The sequence below is a fragment of the Haemaphysalis longicornis genome, unplaced genomic scaffold (genome assembly GCF_048455015.1).
Source record: "Haemaphysalis longicornis isolate Haplotype H1 unplaced genomic scaffold, Haemaphysalis longicornis Haplotype H1 scaffold_112, whole genome shotgun sequence".
Lineage (NCBI taxonomy): Eukaryota > Metazoa > Arthropoda > Arachnida > Ixodida > Ixodidae > Haemaphysalis > Haemaphysalis longicornis.
This window is the reverse complement of record NW_027526217.1, coordinates 431,646-450,190: the sequence shown is the minus strand read 5'-3', so window position 1 is coordinate 450,190 and position 18,545 is coordinate 431,646.

The window sequence follows — 18,545 nt, the reverse complement described above, 5'->3', positions numbered from 1 at the left end:
TATGTTAATGTGTTAATGTGTTAATGTTAGTCTACGCAGTGCAAGCAAAAACGGGTGCTTTACAAATTCACTTCAGTGTCCCTTTAAGTCATATAAGCCGCAGGAAGTTGTAATTCTGACTGATTCTAATGCAGCACTACAACATCTGCAGCGTGGGATCCCCACGAAAAGGGTCTGTCAGCATTCCTTACGGCTTCTGCAAGAACTAAGCAGCAAGGGTTTTAATGTGTGGTTTTAATGGATTCCATCCCATGTTGGCGTCAAGGGGAATGAGACCCCTGATCAGATGGCACGGAATGCGTTGCAATTTGCACCGACTAGTAAAGCTTCCGTCGATCACTGGAACGACTGCAGCCGAACAGTCGTCAAACATTTCAAGTCCTTGGGATATCTCTATTGTCAGCCTTGCGCCACAAAGGGACGTTTGAGATCGGCGGCAACATTGCTGTACCACATCCGAACGAGGCTAGCGAAGACCATAGCAGGGATGTTCAAGGTGGGCCTCGTGCGATCGCCTTTGTGTTCATCAAGTGCAGTGATAGGGGATGTACACCACTATGTAATGTGTTGCCCGGGGCAAAATGGCGAGTGGACTGGCATGCTCTCGGCGATTCGAAAGTTGGCAGCCCCACACAACTCCTGTGCCACATCGTCTTCCCAAGCCGACAGTGGGTGCTGCGCAGGACTTGTCGTGCCTTCTACTAGCGTCCCTCAGGAGACGGAACTGGCAAACTCATGGTGAAACGACCCTAACATTGACTAAATAGGAGGAGCTTGGGCGGAGCAATTCCCGGCATATCCAGCAAGGCTAACCCCGCTGGACCCCACACAACTACCACTAACACCACATGAGGGCTACCCTAAAGATGCGATAGCCGTGGTCTGCCGAGGCCCTCATTGAGGACGCCCCGAATCCCAACCAGGTCGCAGCGTCAGCCATATCTACGTGCTGCCCGACAGCTGTGCATTCCATCATCGGCATCGATTGGGCGACGTGGTGTTCCCGGTGCGGAGCCTGCGAACGCCTCCGACAGCCGGGACTGTGTCAGCCTCGACTGCACCAAGGGCGCCAGAGCACGTGAGACATTTCGTGCATGACCGGTTTCTTTTTGAACTGAACTTAAATCTGTTAGTTTTTCAGCTTTTGCGAAACGTTTTGTGTTTAGAATGCATTTTTCAGGTATTCATGTTTCCCCTGTAAGGTCATCCTCATTACCTCGTCCCTTCTTGGTAAAAGTTCGTCTCCGTCTTCATCCGCCCATCTCAAGCGCCTGTTTTTTTTCCTGCAACTCCAGTCTCGAGGACTACAGCCACCAATACCATAACAAAGTTCCGTTTTCGAGTGCGTGTGGAGGGGCTGGTTCCTACAGGGAGAAACATTTTTTTTTTTCCTTCAGGTGCCTGCGTGCCTTCACTCATCGTCGTCGTTTCGTGAAACTCATTGTGCAAAATTGGCTTTTTTGAATGAAGTGCGTTTTACTCAGACGAACAAGGCCATCAACGCAGCATAAAAAGTTTTATTTTAAAAATGTCCCGCTGTCGAGATTTTGGCACTCGTTAAGATACCCCCATGGTCAAAATAATCCGGAGCCCTCCCAACGGCTCCCCTCCTAGCCCAAGTGTAGCTTCGGCGCCTTGAACACCACAATCATTCCTTAAATTAATCACTTGGATGAATTGTAGCTTTTCGACGATAATTCTACGAGAAAAAAAGTTAGCTCTACATGCTGCAAGTGTGTGAGTTGGAATACAGAATGAAACCAATGCTTCTAGCGTGCTCAGTGAAAGCAGAACACGTAGAACCTTGTCCTTTGCAAAATACAAAAGGAAGAATGTCGTTTCAAATCGCGCGCCATCAGCCGCAAAAAGTTCGCACAACATCCGACAGATGGCGACGAGTGTACTGGCCAGTAGGAAGACGCAGTGAAACATCCCCCTCGCGAGGGGCACGATCACATGCAGAGCATTTCCGGGGGCGCACGACGTTAAGTAGTTTGCGTTACGTTAATGTTGTTGCACTTGTGGTAACTGCTGACAAGAGAGCGCTCGTCAGCAGTAATTTGAATGAGTCAACGATATAAGGCGCGTTCATAGCGTCCCATTCCTTGTCGGCTTTGTGGCGCAGTGGTTAGAGCACCATGTACATTGCGTTCCGCCCGCAGGGTCGAGGGATCGAAACCTGGCGCCGGATAGTATTTTCTTTTTACATAGTAGGGGCAACGACGGTGCGGACAACGGACGTCAACGCGGTTGACATCGTGAGTTACTGAAATGCTCTGCATTTAAAACAAAACGTCGCAGTGGTGTTTAAAAAAATGTTGACTATCACAATTACAAATCAGGGGCTGTAATTACAAAAAAAATTCACAGCATATCCACGGGGTGAATGATGATGAGTGGGCGAAGCTCCTGAGGGGAAATCATCGGTAAAACCGTGACTCTTCAGTGAAAGTTGGCCCACTACATCTGTGTCCGAACGTAACGTCTAGAAAGTCTCGCTTAAACCGCGCGTCGGCACCTTGGGGCTGAGCTCGCCTGATGCGTTTTGCAGACGCCTCACGAGCTCTCACTGCATCGGGGTCTGCCTGCCGATACGCGTGCTTTCTCGCCGCTTCCCGTTCTCTGACGTTTTGGAGATCCTCTTCGCGCCGCAGCCGTGCCGCTTCGCGTACGGCAGGGTTCTCGCGCCGTTGCCGTGACGCTTGGGCCTCTCGTTCTCGAACGCTGGGATCTTGGCGGCGTCGTCGCGCAGCCAGACGACACGCTTCGGCCTCCCGCTCTCGTACGGCAGTATCTTGGCGGCGGCCTCCCGCAGCTTCACGGAGCGCTTCTGCCTCGCGGGCTCGCACATCTGCAGCCTTATCCATCGGGCGACTCCGAGCGCGCGCCAACAGCGAACGGATTTTATTACAACGCTCCCCGCCATCTAGTAAACAATCCAAGAACTAAACTAGAGGTAGCCACGCCATCTAGTAAACAATCCAAGAACTAAACTAGAGGTGGCTACATACATACGTCGAGGATGGACAGACCCACGCCCTAAGGAGCTTCGCCCCTAAAACACGGGAAGCAGCAGAGTGTAGTAGCTGATACGGGCTACGTGGCTCCCTCAAACAACGCGCATAAGCCCTTGCGGCGCGACGAGTTTAACCCCTTGTGTCGGACACTTCGTCAAAGGAGGAATGGCGGGACGTGAAATATTTTTGCGCTTTCGATGGTGCCAAAATTTATTCCACATTTTAATCGCGTTAATCTTTGAAAAAGAATGCGTGTGGCTGCATCGTACTTACCAAGAAACAAGTGATCCTTTTAATTCACATCTACCTGCCAAAGTTCGAGCCATGACACGCCAGCTTTATCCGTCATTGAATTTGGCCTGGTACATCTGCCTGTCTTGAATGTGTGCGCCTGGTTGCCCCTTTCGAGCACGACTTCCGTTTGGAACTTATTTGTGCGTTGCTAGGAACGAATGGAAACAGAATGGTGGGCATCATCCGCAAAATTGAGAACACTTCAAACCTCAATAATGATGCGCAGATGACAAATGTGGTTGCGTAGCGTACTTTATTGATGAAATTAAACCGAGGAATAAGCCGTAAACTGTCTGCGTATAAAGCGCAACGTGATAAACAATCAAGTGGTTCAATTTCTCCTTTTCTCAATCACTGCTGCCTTACCTGAATGAAGGGGTGACTCGTACTCTTTTAAAGTACGTTTCGGTAATAGAGTGTGCGTGACTCCTCGGCGGAAGAGATAATTATTGATACTTTTCCTATTGCACCGATTTGTGATGCGGCATCTCTAACGAAACGTACGGTTGTGGTACATGCGTTCGATCAGCAATGCGATAGGTCCTGCTTTAACACGACTATTTACGGCCTGGTAACAACACGTATGATGGCAATATAGCTAACATGTGGGGATGCTTCAGAGAATAATTTACCAGCCTAAAGAATATGTGGCCGCCCTAAGGCTGTAAATTCTTCCACATGTCGATTGCATGGTTCGGTAAGAACAGCTTTGTTGCACGGTGTTATGTCTCCTGTAACTTCCAGTAACAGGAAAAATGTAGAAGACTGTGGGCGCAGCAGGTAACAAGACAGAACCTGTTGCTTGTCGCCTTTGCGTCAGACATGTTCTTTCGCGACTTTCGTAGGGACCCCGCCTGGGCGTTAGGCCAATTTGTACAGCATGGCACGCGCTCCCCAGTGCTTCGTAAGGGTTAATAATAGAGTTCGCACATGAACGAACTCACATAAAATTAATTTCTACGTGGAAAAGTTTGGAGTTTCATTACCGTCAAGTATATGTTGACGGCGGCACGAACATACAACTTTACTTGTTGAGCTGTTCTGTCTGTAGTGCACACCACTCCCCTCCCTGCTTTACTGTAGTGTGATCAAGACAGTACATGTGTGCCTAAAAAACACACCTTGAATGATTTGCTACATCTGTTAAAAATATTGTGTAGATGAGCAATGCATTATACGGTCATTCTTTGTTTATCTCTTCGCTGCGTCAGTAGCGTAGAGATTTATTTGTTGGCGAATCATTTAAATAAATTCTGTATCTTCCTTTTTTCAGATAAGTATTACAAATTTGTGGACTGCGAGCTAAGGGTGAGAGGTGATAAAGACCCAAGACTAATAGAAACACAGGACTGCGTATCGGCTTTTGCGACTTCGTGCCGATCTGACAAGCATTACTCAATCCACGAAAATTGCCGTAACAAGACTAACAATGCAGCCGACCAAGATGAACTTGAAAGTGAAACCCCCCCTAGTTCCTAAACAGGACAGACAATGTTTGAGTAAATTTCCATACACGGTGTATCGAGTATTGCTGTATTTGGATTGCCGCCACTTGTACCTCCTTACATACTTTTCTCGCGAAGCGTATCTCCGGCATCCCCGCCGGGTTTCTAGGAGGTACTGTAGGCAAGTGTAGGGCTCATTAAGTTTAACTTTTTGTGTTTTATAATAACGTGCACTGTTTTACTCGCATGCCGTTTTCTATAACGAGTTCAATTTAGCTGGGGAAAAAAACGAAAATAATCATAAATCATGGGGCAAATGTAGTCCCACAGTGCACAGCTCGAGTTACCTTCTCTCACACAAATCCTGCTATTGTTATCGATGTTGTTACTCGACTGCAGTACGGATGACACGAACGATTGTTGGTGGCGAGCATGGTATTTAAAGGAAGTCAGCCATGGAAATATTTACGTGGCCATGATAGATCTATCCAGGATGTGTGCTGCTCGCATCTTCGTCGTCATCAGTAGTATATGGGTGTAGGGCTACGCGAGAGTTTGTCCTGTATTTCTTCTCGTGACAATATAAACCTCGTTAATATTAACGGAAATATTGTTTTTTTAACTCTGTCATTACACGTGTTCACGCTGCCGGCGAATTTTGTACCGCATTCACCTTTGCACAAGCGAGCCTGAATAGCGTGCCCTACAACAAACGCGCCAACTAGAGGCTCTCAAACGTTATCAACCATCAGTACAGCTTTCAATGAATTCGCGACAGAACACACGGCAGTGCTACGGCATCAAAAAATAATTTCTGTGTAAAAAATCTGTAGAAATTTTGAGGATTCTTTACGAACGTGTAGCAATCCTATGCCGATTTTCTATTGTGTGAGCTGTTTGCAGCCAAATATTGCCGCTAGCCATGCATTGGGTTTGTTTATTTGTGTCGGATAGAAATTTGGAAAACCAAAAACAAAAAATATAAAATTGAAATATTCAGGAGAATGATGTGACAAAATAAAAAATATGCATCTTCTATGGCTTACCCTCCAAACCCCAGAATAAACAACAACGAAACCAGACGAAGCCGTTGGCAATACGACTTAAAAATAGCGTGAAGGGGGAGAAATCATGCAACGCTCTAAATTCCCACAAAAATGTCGATTTGGTGAAACAAAAAACACGGGTAATTGTTGTGGACAGCCTAGAATAATCTTCGTTGATCTACAGTGTTCTGGATACACTTCGACTATTCTAGGCTGTTCACGTTATTTCGGAACGCTCTCACTATCAGAAGAGATAACACATGCGGCTCAGAAAGAAATAACGGAACACGCGCCTCCCTTGGCACAAAGACAACACCGATAACACAGACCGGCACAGACAGCCCTTGAAATAATCACACAAGAAGCTTAACTGAAGTGGGTTTTTATTATCGTTATTGGATCACGTCGGCGTTCAATGCTGGCAAGTTACTCTTCGTCCGGGAGGGATTCGCAGCTACTTGACGGCGTGAAATGTGAGGCGGTAATGGTGGCGGGGAGCCAGCTAAGTCTCTCATGAGGTGATCCGGAAATGGGAAGAGGGAGGTTCGGGGGGTGGCAGTCCCAGTAGGGGTGAGAAATAGAGGGGCATGTGCTGCAATATGGGCATGTCGGTTGACCGGAGCACTTATGTATGCAATGTAAATTGTGGTGAGATGGGAGGGAGGGGTATGAGTCTGGCGCTGAAGAACCGTTTTGGCGCGTGAGAGATAAGTGTACAGAGAAGGGTAGTCTTGGTGGGCGAGGCGTTAGTTCAGTATAGTGAATTTATGGGTAACGCGATCGCGGAGACGAATGGAAGGACGATGGTACGAGGTTGGCCAGAGCATAGACCGACCCGGAGATAGATCTCGGGAAGGCGCATTCCTAGGTACCCACAGCAGGACAAAGAGGTGAAAATAATGGCTCTTGAGAATGTCTGTCCCAATGCTATAAGAGGAGGGGTTGTCGGTGTAGCGTAAATAATTTCGAATGGCGGCAAAGACGATGGAGTGCTCCTCTAGGGAGGTAGCGTCTGACGGGCAGAAAAAGGGCGTTTGTGTGGAAACTAGCGACGAGTGGCGTAAAAAGGCGGCGATTTCTGTTTTCGATGAGGAAAAATGACTGCCCTCAGTGAAATATATCGCCGGTCTTTGCTTTTCTAGGAAGGAGACACGTTGGGGAGGGATTTACTGCGTAGAAGGCGGCGGGTGGCATTGCTAGAGGGGTTCATATTCTTATGTAGGGGTTCTACGCGGACACGAGAGAACGTAGTCCAAGGCGCCAGTGGTGCAGCGGGCGCCGCTGGGCGTTGTTCGCCGCATATTCGCCGACATTTCCTTGCATGGAGGTCAGCCTTAAAGGTGAGGCCACGAACACGTGCACAGCCGTCCGCCGATCACGGTAACACCACCGGAAGGTAAGACATAGCACGTGTAGACCGAAGAAGGAACGCGAAACAGAGCAACCCGCAATTTTTTAAGTACTCTAGTCGTAAGAGACGTCATTTGCCGGGTTGATAACCTTGGAGGGCATTTCAAATATTTGCAATAGGGGAATTAGTTCCGAAGAATGTTTCGTGCTATCTAATATTCCTAATCAGTATATAATGCAAGAGCCTCAATGGTTCTATTACCGCAGCTTCCCTAGTTATGTGCTTCTGCAGAACAGGATAGCTCAGTACTTTCAACGCAGTCATGGCACCTACCTGTACCACCTATGATATTCATGGGGGCTGGGAAGATCTGAGGAGGTTGTTCTGCTTTGTTAGCTAATAAACACCTGCGAAGTTAGGTGTAGGTAAAAGGCTTGGCCAATACACCGCAAGGATGGCACAGCACCTTCTCACGATGACCTGTACAGGTTCGCGTAGTAGTCAACGGAGCACGGGAGCAGTTGCCGAACTGCATCGCTGTGACTCGTATGGGCGCCGACGGGAACCAAAGAGCGTCGGGGCCCTATTGTCGACTTCACAAATTGACAGGGAACTGTGAAAGTGCCGGAAATCTTTTTTGATTGGCTTTCAAGTTTGGTCACGTGATTCCGGTTGACAAAGCGGTTGTGTGTGCTTTCGTCATTTTGGCGTTTCATGACGTTTACTGTCAACAGTTCTAAAGTTTGCCTTATTTCTTTCTGAGTGAAGTGCAGAATACTTGTCCGGCAAGGAAAAACTATACGGAATGCAGCGGACACGACAACGTAGGCCTGTCTTTGCTATTCAACAACGTTATGGCGTGCAGGCCACGCCCTCTCTGTGATTGGCTGAAAAGATGTGACGTAACGTAAACACTTGAGTAGGATGTATGCGTCACACATTGGCAACTTTAGTCTGCGTAAAAATGACGTGATAACACGTAACAGCTCGCAAATGGCGGCAGCTTTTGCCACGAAATAGAGCAAAAAATTTCATCGACCTTCGGCGCCGTGAAGTGTCCGTGAATTGGCAGCAGACGCAGTTTCACATGACGCGCGGTTTAAAGCATGTTTTCTACCGCAGGGAATAATACTTTCGACCGTTTCGAAGTCAGCGATCACAGAGCATGCATATTAACGTGGAGTATTTTGCTTTTATGTTAGGCAATAAAACAAAAATTATGTGCTTGGCGTAACCGTAACATAAGAGGGCAGTAAAAGCCTCTCCATGACAAAGGGAACCCAATGCATGACATTTGTCCACACTCCTCCTAGTAAGCTGCTGGGTCACATGATTGAAACCAAGAGGAAAATAACAAATAAAAGTGACTCTTTTGTTCATTGCAGCGGTAATTGAAGTTGAGCTTGACGAATGAGTAAATCGGTGACATCGGTACGCCCCGCGGTTATCAGGCCTAGCGCTTCCTTGCTCTTATGTGTCATACAAGCGATGGTCGCCACCGTCTTTTTATGTGATCACGCCATAAACTTGCAACATAGCAGCAGACGATAGCATGGCGGCGGTGGCGGCTGGGAAGGGGATAAGGCTACAATGATTGCACTGAAGCAGAGAGCCCAACTATTTTACTAAAAGCCATTGAAAGAAATAAATAGATACGGTAAAAAACTTTGTGATGTTCGTTATCCCAACACCCGCCTTTCGCTAGCTTTTGGATCAACGTTACTCGATCGCCTCGCGGTGTTCACGCCAATTTGACCTGCAGAAATGTGTTTCTCTTGCCAGCGTCAGCTGCAGTCTTATTTTTAATGCACATGCCCAGTGTTGTTATATCTTTTATGCGGTATATTTGATACCTTGGTTGTAACCTTTATGAGAGAGGCGTGAAATTACGCTGCATGTCGTCATAGCTATCGGTTCATCAGGTCATTGATTGCTTACGTCGTGCTTACCCCCCCCCAAAAAAAACACGGCGAATTCCCTACGAATTTCTGCCGTCGGGAATAGGGCCCTAGTCTCAGAGCGTGTTCGCACTGCCCCCGGCGCCTTATCTAATATGTTTAATCGCCGTTGTGACGACGTATAATACTGGGCGTGACGGTTTTGAAAAGGGAGGGCTGGGCTATAAAGGGGCGCTCGTTGCATTGCCGCTCGCGAGCATCAGCGGCGAGCGAATCTGCTCGTGTTGAGCTGGCACGCTCAAAACCAGACGCTCGGAAACGTGCAGTGGGGCACTTGAGGCCTTCGCCTTAAAAATAGTAGCACCAGCCTGGAAAGGCGCGCCGGAAAAGGTAAACAGCAGCGCCTAAGGAAAGCTGGCCGTTTCCGCACGTGCAATATGATCCGCTTTGAGAGCTGAGAGTAAGGACAGGGGTGGAGAGGTTGGCGATGGCGACCTTCAAGTTGTTAGAACGTTTTTAAATGGGGAGCATTTCTTAGGCTCGCGATGTTACTCGTCGATGTTGTCGGCGCCGTCCATACGCTCACTGCGCATGCGCGTCGCGTCGAGGCGCAGGTGCGCGTCTCTCCCCCGTACCCTCCTCGCTCTCAACAACAGGTGCGGCGGTGCGGGAGGAGCGCGTGTACCCCGTGCGCTCCGTCGCTCTCAACAACAGCTGCGGCGGTGCGGGTGGAGCGCGCCTGTGCGCGCATCCTCGTAGCTACCCGTGCGCTGCGTCGCGCTCAACAGTAATGGCGGCAGGGCGTGTACACGTGATAACGGCGTGGTGGGTGCGTCGAAAGTTCGCGCGCTTGTGTACGGAAGTGTGCGCGTGCGCGTCCGTCCCCGCACTCCTCTCCCTCGAACGCGGGCGGTGTGATATAAGCGGCGGAGCGCGCGTTCGGAATTCAGTCAAGGGCGTCTTTGCTTGGCTTTCGCTTGACTTGACGCTTTGCTTGACGGCACCAAGCAATAAAGACAGACTTTAACTTTACACTCCTTGCCTTCGCTTCTCCTTCATTCAATAAATAAGAATAATAAAGACGAAATAACAATTAAGCATTCCCAAGCCATACCCAATTACGCAACATTCACACGATACCCCCACCACTCTGCGACGCATTTACTCGAGTTCCCCCCTTGGGAAGATGCGAGCGGGTTTTTTTTTTTTTTTTCGTGTTGGTACACCACCGTAACTCGTACGTTGTGGCTTAAACAGCATCTGTATACATTCGTTGGGTTTTATAAAATCCGTAGTGGCGGCACTATGAAAGTTCCTTGCGGCAAAGCAAAAGAAGAAGTGCAATTACATAAGTTAAAGCTGAAAGGGATGACATTGGAAGGAATTCCAGCACGGAGGTTACAGGGGAAGGACCATGATCCAAGAAGGATTCAATGTATAATTGATATAACAGAAATACTCTTTAGAAGCTTCTGCAGGAGTAATCATGTCTGTGGAGCACATTACTGAGATTTGAGGCAATACACTAACATTCTATGTTCTTTTGTAGCGTACGATTACATAAATAATGCGCAGTTTTTGGGTAGATGATAAACGCTGAAAAGCATTGTGGCCGGATAACTGTCGTTGATAGTTGATGATAATCGCATTCTAAAATGTAGCTGTCTATGGCTTGGACCCACATATCTCCTACAATAGAACGATTTAGGCAAGACTACCAAGCGAGTGAATCACCACCTTGCGGCGGCCACTCAAATCCCATGAACCGTAATACTGTGCTCCACACCTTCAGCGTATGGAATAAAATCATAGAAATTTAGAGCCCCAAAGGCCTTTTTACACAAGACATCTAGCTATATTTGATATTTTTTTATATTAAATTGCTTACATTGCCCCTAAAAAATTGCTTCCGGGCAATGCACTTGCGTTTAGAGGTGAAGGCTACTTTACGGGAATTGGTGTATGTTCGTTCTTTGTATGTCGACTTTTCCAAATGGTGTGCTGAACAGTGACGCATGGCCATATACGTATGGAGTAGCATTACACAAAACGGCTCGATACGTACGAGAAATGGTTAAAGAAAACGGCTAGAAATCTTGCGTTATCGAAGTATCTCAAAACATATTAAACGGGAATTAGCCTGTGCGACGACTCTACAGGTAGCCGAGTATCATTTCTTTGTCATAATTACTATTCTTGCGGTTGTAAACGTTACAAAATTACTTTCTGCTGTCAATAGAAAGACATGTGCGGAGGGAGTGTGGTTAAAGAAAGCTAAACACTAACTAAATAACTACATATTATGTAAATACTAAATGGCACTTCGGCTTCAAAGAATGATGGGGCTAGTGGACAGCAGTGGCACATTACTTTTAAATGCGTACTTACACCGTACCCTAATTGAATTCGCCTTCAGTGTATTTCCCAGGGCTCATATAGTTTGCACGCTGACACGGGTTTGAGAACAGTTTTGGGCAGCATCGATGATATATAGAATGCCGAGGCTGCTTCCTAGAAATTGCCTAATTTTTGGAGATGTTAATAGGAGTTGCGATTTGGTGTTTGAACTTCAGTGTGTCTGTCCGATGTTCTTCATTCGTTGCAAGGCAAATGGGTGGTTAGACCATTTATGTAGGGTGGCGGGTGAGCTGCCTCACCCTTAACGAGAATTTCACAGCTCTCATTCTAAACGGAAATGCAATACGAGATCCAATGGCCAAACGTTAATGTTATGGCCTGTTCTATGAAACTCTAGGACATTTGGAGCCGATTTCGTTCAACACACGCATTCCAAACGAGGCCAAACTTCATTTTTCACGTTTAAATCCCATGTCAAAACGACCATGTAGTAAGCTACACTGTAACGACCATAGTGCTAATACACTCCTAGAAATTATTGCTCAGATAGTGATCGCTTCAAGTGTGTTGAGTAACTAAAAAAGTAAGCATGACACAAAAGTTTGTTTTTTATTTCATTATGTTGGCCCGTAAATAGTTTAATTTGACTCTTTGAGAACAAAGGGTGCATAGATTTTTTCTAAGAAATCGCTAAATGCCTTACGAGCGAAAAAAATTATAGAGGTTGTCGGTGGCACCAAAAACGCTCTCACTGACGTAACATTTCTCTTAGAGGCTTCTGTAAATAAAGCAAATTATTGGCGTGAATAATTCCGCCTGTCTGCGAATCGAACACGGAAATCCTGGTTTTGGGACAAAAACGCTATCGCCTCACCTCGCCTTCTTCACAATACTTTCTGTACACTAATGATGTGCAATGTGTGCGCCCTCGGGCACGTGGAGCGCTATTAGCGAAGGATAGATTCACATGAAAAGGGCAGCTGAATCCCAGCCACACAGAACGCTGAGTAGGGGCAAGTAGGGCCATTAAATGTCGGCATTCTGCATGTTCAAGTTACACGCACCGTGTCTCGTGATGGAAAGTACCGCCAGTTTCTGTAGCAACTACGCGCAACCACCACAGAAAAAACGCGAACAGGCTGAAATCACTAAAACCCAGAAATGGAGCGACAACACAAACAAGGTAAAAAAACACAAAGTTGCTGAACAAAAGTGTGATATGTATCCCCTCTGGATACCATAATGCTTGGGTATTAAAAGCATTTAAGCAGACTTAAAAGCCATGTCAAATTTGGTAAAAGTGTCATGCACGTATATCCACTTTTTTGACGTTTTTTATCTAAGCCATTCCATGCCTATATTATATTGTTTTGTGCGACAATGATAGCTTGAATGAAGCATTGCGCGTATGAGTATGTGTTTCTCGTGTATATTAGGGTTATGGGACGTCAGCGCCAGTTCCCGTGTTTTCTGACACGAATCATGGGCTTCTATTATCAAGACGCGTGCCGGTCATTTGATGCTGGTGTTCTATGCTGAGAGCCCAACGCAGATGTCGCCACCCTACATTTTTAGAGTCAATTGGCCTACAGAGCGACGAAAGGGGCAGCTTGTTCATAGTTTGTGGCATTCATGCACTTCCCCTCTGAAGGAATAGGGGCCAATGAGCCAGGACCAATGAAAGAAGTACCACTTCCGCCATTGGTGAACCTTGCAACAACCACTGTAACCACCGTTAGCGATGCAGGAACATTCACGGGTGTCGATGGCAGCGCCCCGATACGGTCATGAACAACTTCTGCTGAAAACGTTCTGACTCTAGAATGTGATTATGTAGCTGACCGGTTTGCGCACTGTTCCTTTTTTGCCTTTTCAAGGAGGACATGGCTGTGAGCATGCATAGCTGCATCACTGCTGTTTGGACAATGTCATTATGATTTTATAGTTCTAGCAGTTTGCAGAAAGTACCATGGACCTTTTTTAAATGCTGCGCATTTCAGTAACTCACGATGTCACGCGCTTTGACGTCCGTCGTAGTCCGCACCGTCGTTGTCCGCACCCATCCCCCTACACTATATAAAAAAAATACTATCCGGCACCTGGTTTCGATCCCTCGAACCTGCGGGCGGAACGCAATGTACATGGTGCTCTACCCACTGCGCCACAAAGCCGACACAGAATGGGAGGCTACAAACACGCCTTATATCCTTGACTCATTCAAACTACGTCAAGAAGCTGCTGATACAACACATTCACTACCACCACCTCCCCAAACACTAAACGTTAACGCAATACACCCACCCCCTATGCGACGCATTTACTCGAGTCCCCCTCGCGGGGAGATGGGCCAAATTTTTTTGTATTAGTTTTTTATATACTAATAACATTTTATATCTTTATACATATTCTTTCTGTATTGCTGGTTTTCACGCAGATCTTAGTGTTGCTACCGTAGAAGAGAATCAAACAGCTCATTAAAGGTTCTTCCACCGCTTTGGGGATGCTAGTACTAGAAATCTTATGTGAACACAGGATTTCTTTTCCACCACTTCCTATCACTATTCCGCGAACGGTGAGCACTTTCCGGGCCCACATTTATTGCGGCAGCTAAGAAAAACAATTAAGACATCCCTATCTCACGGCTAAGGCTTTATTCAACTCTTTGCCCTTCTGGATTTTATTGTACCTGTGTTGGAAAGAATGGCACTTGTCAATCGAACATCAATATAATTGACATTGAACTAAGAAAGTGCTTGGTCATATACAAACATTGTTTATTGAGCCAAATCGGCACTCACTACAAGTTTTTACAGGGCATCGTCTTTCTAGAGCTACCTAAATGAAAAGATGTTGGGTTGCCTGCCTGTCTCTCTGTCATTCAGTTTAACCACTCGGTCAAACGCAGTAGAAAGAATCCTGGAACACGAAGTGCGTATAGCCAACACCTTCTGCAATGACTAAATCTTGCGGGCATGTCTTCCGCGGGCTAGCGCTGCGCTGACAGCCCCCCACCTGTGGAAAAGAAATCTACAGACTGGTGGAACATATGCAGTTTGTTTTCTTTTCCCCTCATTGCCGTCGTAATTGGTTTGAGTACGGTTTCTAATTTACTTCAGAATACGTAAATCCCAAGTCCACAGGGCCGTCTTTTCCGGCTAGACCAATCTTCGGTGAAATTGAGTGAGCACTTTCTATTTATATTCTCACCAACAAGCCGCCGCTGACCTCCGATGTCGAACACATGCACTTCCGGGCTACTTGCCATTGGTTAAAAAATGTTCTATAAACTAACTTAGGAAACATGGTGGTGTGATAAAGGTTTCTCCCTGCAGTAATTTACCCTGGGGGAACCACCTCCAGGTCACCTGTGCCGTACCCTACCAGTTCGCACCCTACACACTGAGGCAGCCGGACAGCGCCCGGGCTTTCCTCCCGAAATTCTACTGAGGACGCATGGTGCTCTATACAAGCAACTGCTGGAATTTCTTCCTTGGACAAGGGTCCACAGCAAACTGTGGTTCATTAGACCACCTGCAGTATGTGACTGGTTTTTTCTGCGTTCTTTTATATCTGTGAACCCCTATATCAACTCTTCTGGCATAACTTTTTTACCCTTGATGTGCCCTGTGGGAAAACGGCGCAAGAAACGGTAAGGTGGCGCCAGTTTCGACAAAGCAACGTCGCTACCTCATGTGAATACGGTTAAATTTTTTCTTGAATTTACTTTCACTGATCAATGTTGCTAAACAAATGGTTAAAACTAAGTATTTAACATAGCGGAGATTTCCAAAGAAAAGCGAATATATTCGAAACACGGGACCAAATCTAATATCAAAACACCACAATCCACAAAGCTTAGCGCTGGAAATAAAGTGGGGAGCACTGAACCTTTTCGTTTACTTTGTTCACTTCACTGCTTCACACATGATTAGTCAATTTAACGACACTTTTTTGTGGGCAAAACCTTATGCTTGTAAGACTGCTGACGTGTAGAAATGCAAAATCATTCCATATTATTTCACGTTATACTCATCTATGTGTACTGTGGCGAATATGTCTTCTGTTGCGACAGCATCCCCGTCATCAGAGGTATACATGTTGGACGTATTGTCTTCGCGTAGCGGTTGCCTTGCTGTCGTCTGTCTTGGCTTTGACTGAAGCAAACCCCTGCCTCTTGGATCAACGTGTGGCACATTTGTGTTCCCTCAAATCTTCTTCCGAGCAGTAGTTCTGTGATTGACCAATTTCCACAGCAGCTGCTGCGGTAGGGGCTTCAGAATAAATCACAGTATGGAAGGCACCAACAGCAGAAATGTTCCCAGTGTCAAATTGTGTCCCGTCAGTACTACCGACGTGATCCCTATCCGAGTTCGTCGTTTTCTTCTCTGTTACCAACTCAGAGGCTTAGCCGATCTTCCTTGCAGCCCTACATGTGCGCTTTTATGGTAAAAGGGTTTTGCTACTTAGAATGCCCAAAATACTCCTGTAGGCTTCCATATGCGTCTCCAACAGGCGTTTTTGGGGGGAAGGCCACAATGTGATAAGCAGGTCTACATTCAGTCTTCAAGAGCTATAATCGCCAGGGCTGTAGGTGGGTCCACGCTCAACTCGTGTTCCATAGACCACGAATCCGAATCCCAGACTAACGATCCCCCAATTTGTTTCTTTACCCTCAGTTACTTTTCATTTTCTGCCATACCTGCAACGTTCCTCGGTCACGCGGACACCGCGTCTCCGCGCAGTGGGGTGTTTTTGCTTCCGCAATACCATAACAGCCCCGTCGTCAAACAAACATCTTTTGACCTGGTTGCAGATTGAAACCAAGTAAATGCTCCCTCGCTCCCTCCGCTTTTCGGTGAAACTCTTCATATGTTGTTAGAAACCAAATTCTGTTCAACCCATAAAAAATATATTTGCTGAGGTAGGTTTTTTGATCCACCCAATAGCGAAACAATTTACGAAATGTTCTATGGAAAGTTAAAATTTGTGGAATGATACTTTCTGAGGTAATTATGTTTATTTAGGACAGCCAACAGACAGTAGAAGACTCATTACCAAACGCTGGAACTGGAGTCGATTACCCGCCATGTCGCACGACGTCATCTTTTCACAAATGGAATGGCGTCGCACACAGAGCACACGAAAAGAAACGATTGGTCATATTTCATAATGAAGGCTGAGTGGCATTCAGTAAGTTCGGCTTCCTGAATTGTGAAACGGTAGTTTCATTAGTCGCCGACATTCTTATTTCTTGGCACAGGGCTTCGGATCACAGGAATACTATGCACGTCTCACATGTTCAATTTTCCGATGCCGCTATAGTAAACATATCCCAGATGTTAACACGAATCAGCTTTTTCGTTCTCCGATGTGCCCTTTTTGAACGGGTACAATAACAAACACACCACCCCCGCGGAAATGCCAACAGCGTCTACTTGGTGTGTCTGACGATGGCAGTTGTGTTCCTTTTCCCGGTATAACTAGAGTTCGAGGCTTTTTGCAACGAATTCTACGACCTGGCGGGGCACAAACGTGCTTTGAAATGTTCGAAACATAAACATCCGGCTGGAGCACTCTTCCTGATACTAATATGGCACTGATACAGATTCTAAGAGCATTGTTTTTATTGCAAGTGGCGCATTGTATTGTACAAAGGGCGGAAAATCGCAAGCAGTTTTTGTCCGTGGACTTATAGCAGGTCTGTTCATAATATTACCTACAGCTATTTACTTCCTTTAAAAATTATCAAGTTTGACCAACTAAGTTGCACGAAAGTTCTGCTTCTAGGGCGAATGGAAGTTTCCGAATTTTTTACCCTACCCTATATTTAAGTATTTCGAATATAGGGTAGTTGAAAAAATGTTAATATTTATGTATCTTGCTAACTTGTGCACTATTCACACCCAATCATTGCACTTTTAGACGCATCATTGTTCCATTCTTAAAAGGCTGTTAGTGGTAATGCAAGTTTTCGCCGAAAGGGAGAATCTCTACTAAAATCGAAGTATCTGAATAATTTTGCAAACATAAGTGTTATAGCACAACACAATAGGGGGGTTGCCTAAAGCCCATTATGCCTGTTCTTACAAAGATGGTATCTACATTCTTACGTTTCCTTGTTAGCATAGCAGTCGTCTTGTTTAAATATTTAGGGAGTCCTTCTCTACGAGAACTTTTAAGGTTGCTTCAGACAGCCCTTTTTGCAACGCCATGTTCAGCTTACAGAATACACCAATGGTATGGTGATGAACCTTGCGCCGGGATAGTATTTTAAGACTAACAATGAAGATTGCAAAAGGTGCGCGTGTCAGGAATATGGCGCCGATGCTTCTTAGAACACTCCCCAAGTGCTCTGCCAGCGATCATGGAGGTCGCCGAGGTTGAAGGTGAGCCAATTTCATTATATCTCGCTATAGAGGCGAAATGAACGACGACGCAAGGTCAACAGGGAGCAAAAGGCCAGAAGGGGATACATCTAACGGGAAGGCAAAGCTCCACCAAAATAGGGCCGGCTCCAGTGCTGCGCGAAAAATTCCGGGTGGTGCTTCAGGGGCCTCAAGCAGCTGCGCAGGGCGCAACAAAGAAAAATCTCCTCACGGAAGCTATTAACATGATTTACGGCCAAGCAACGGGCTCTACGACTCGAGGATCAGAAAGGCGCAAGTCTCAGACTGGATGCTGCGAACTACAGGCTTGAAAACTTAGGGTGTGATGGAAGGTACATCCAACAAAATCTTTAAAAACCTCATTATCGCCAGTACCACTAGCATGGAGCGCGTAACGAGCTATAAAAAGATCAGGGAGCTTTCCATCGACGAAAAAACGCTTAAGATCACGGCCGATGCGACACCGGTTGAGGACCACCCCAAGGGTGTCATACGCTGTACGCAACATTCCCGCGGAAGAGAGTAATGATTAAGAACCCGCCGCCCACGAGAGAAAATAAACCCAACGATCATGTATGCACGAAAGCTGCAAAAAGCAAATTTAGCCATCACACTTTTCGAGGGTGACAAAGTTCTGCACTTTGCCTGTTATAAAGAAGCAGGATATCGCTGCTACCATAAGATATGCGAAACGCGCAGACGACTTTGGCACAAAACCGACGTAGGCCCTGCACCACAAGACAAAATATG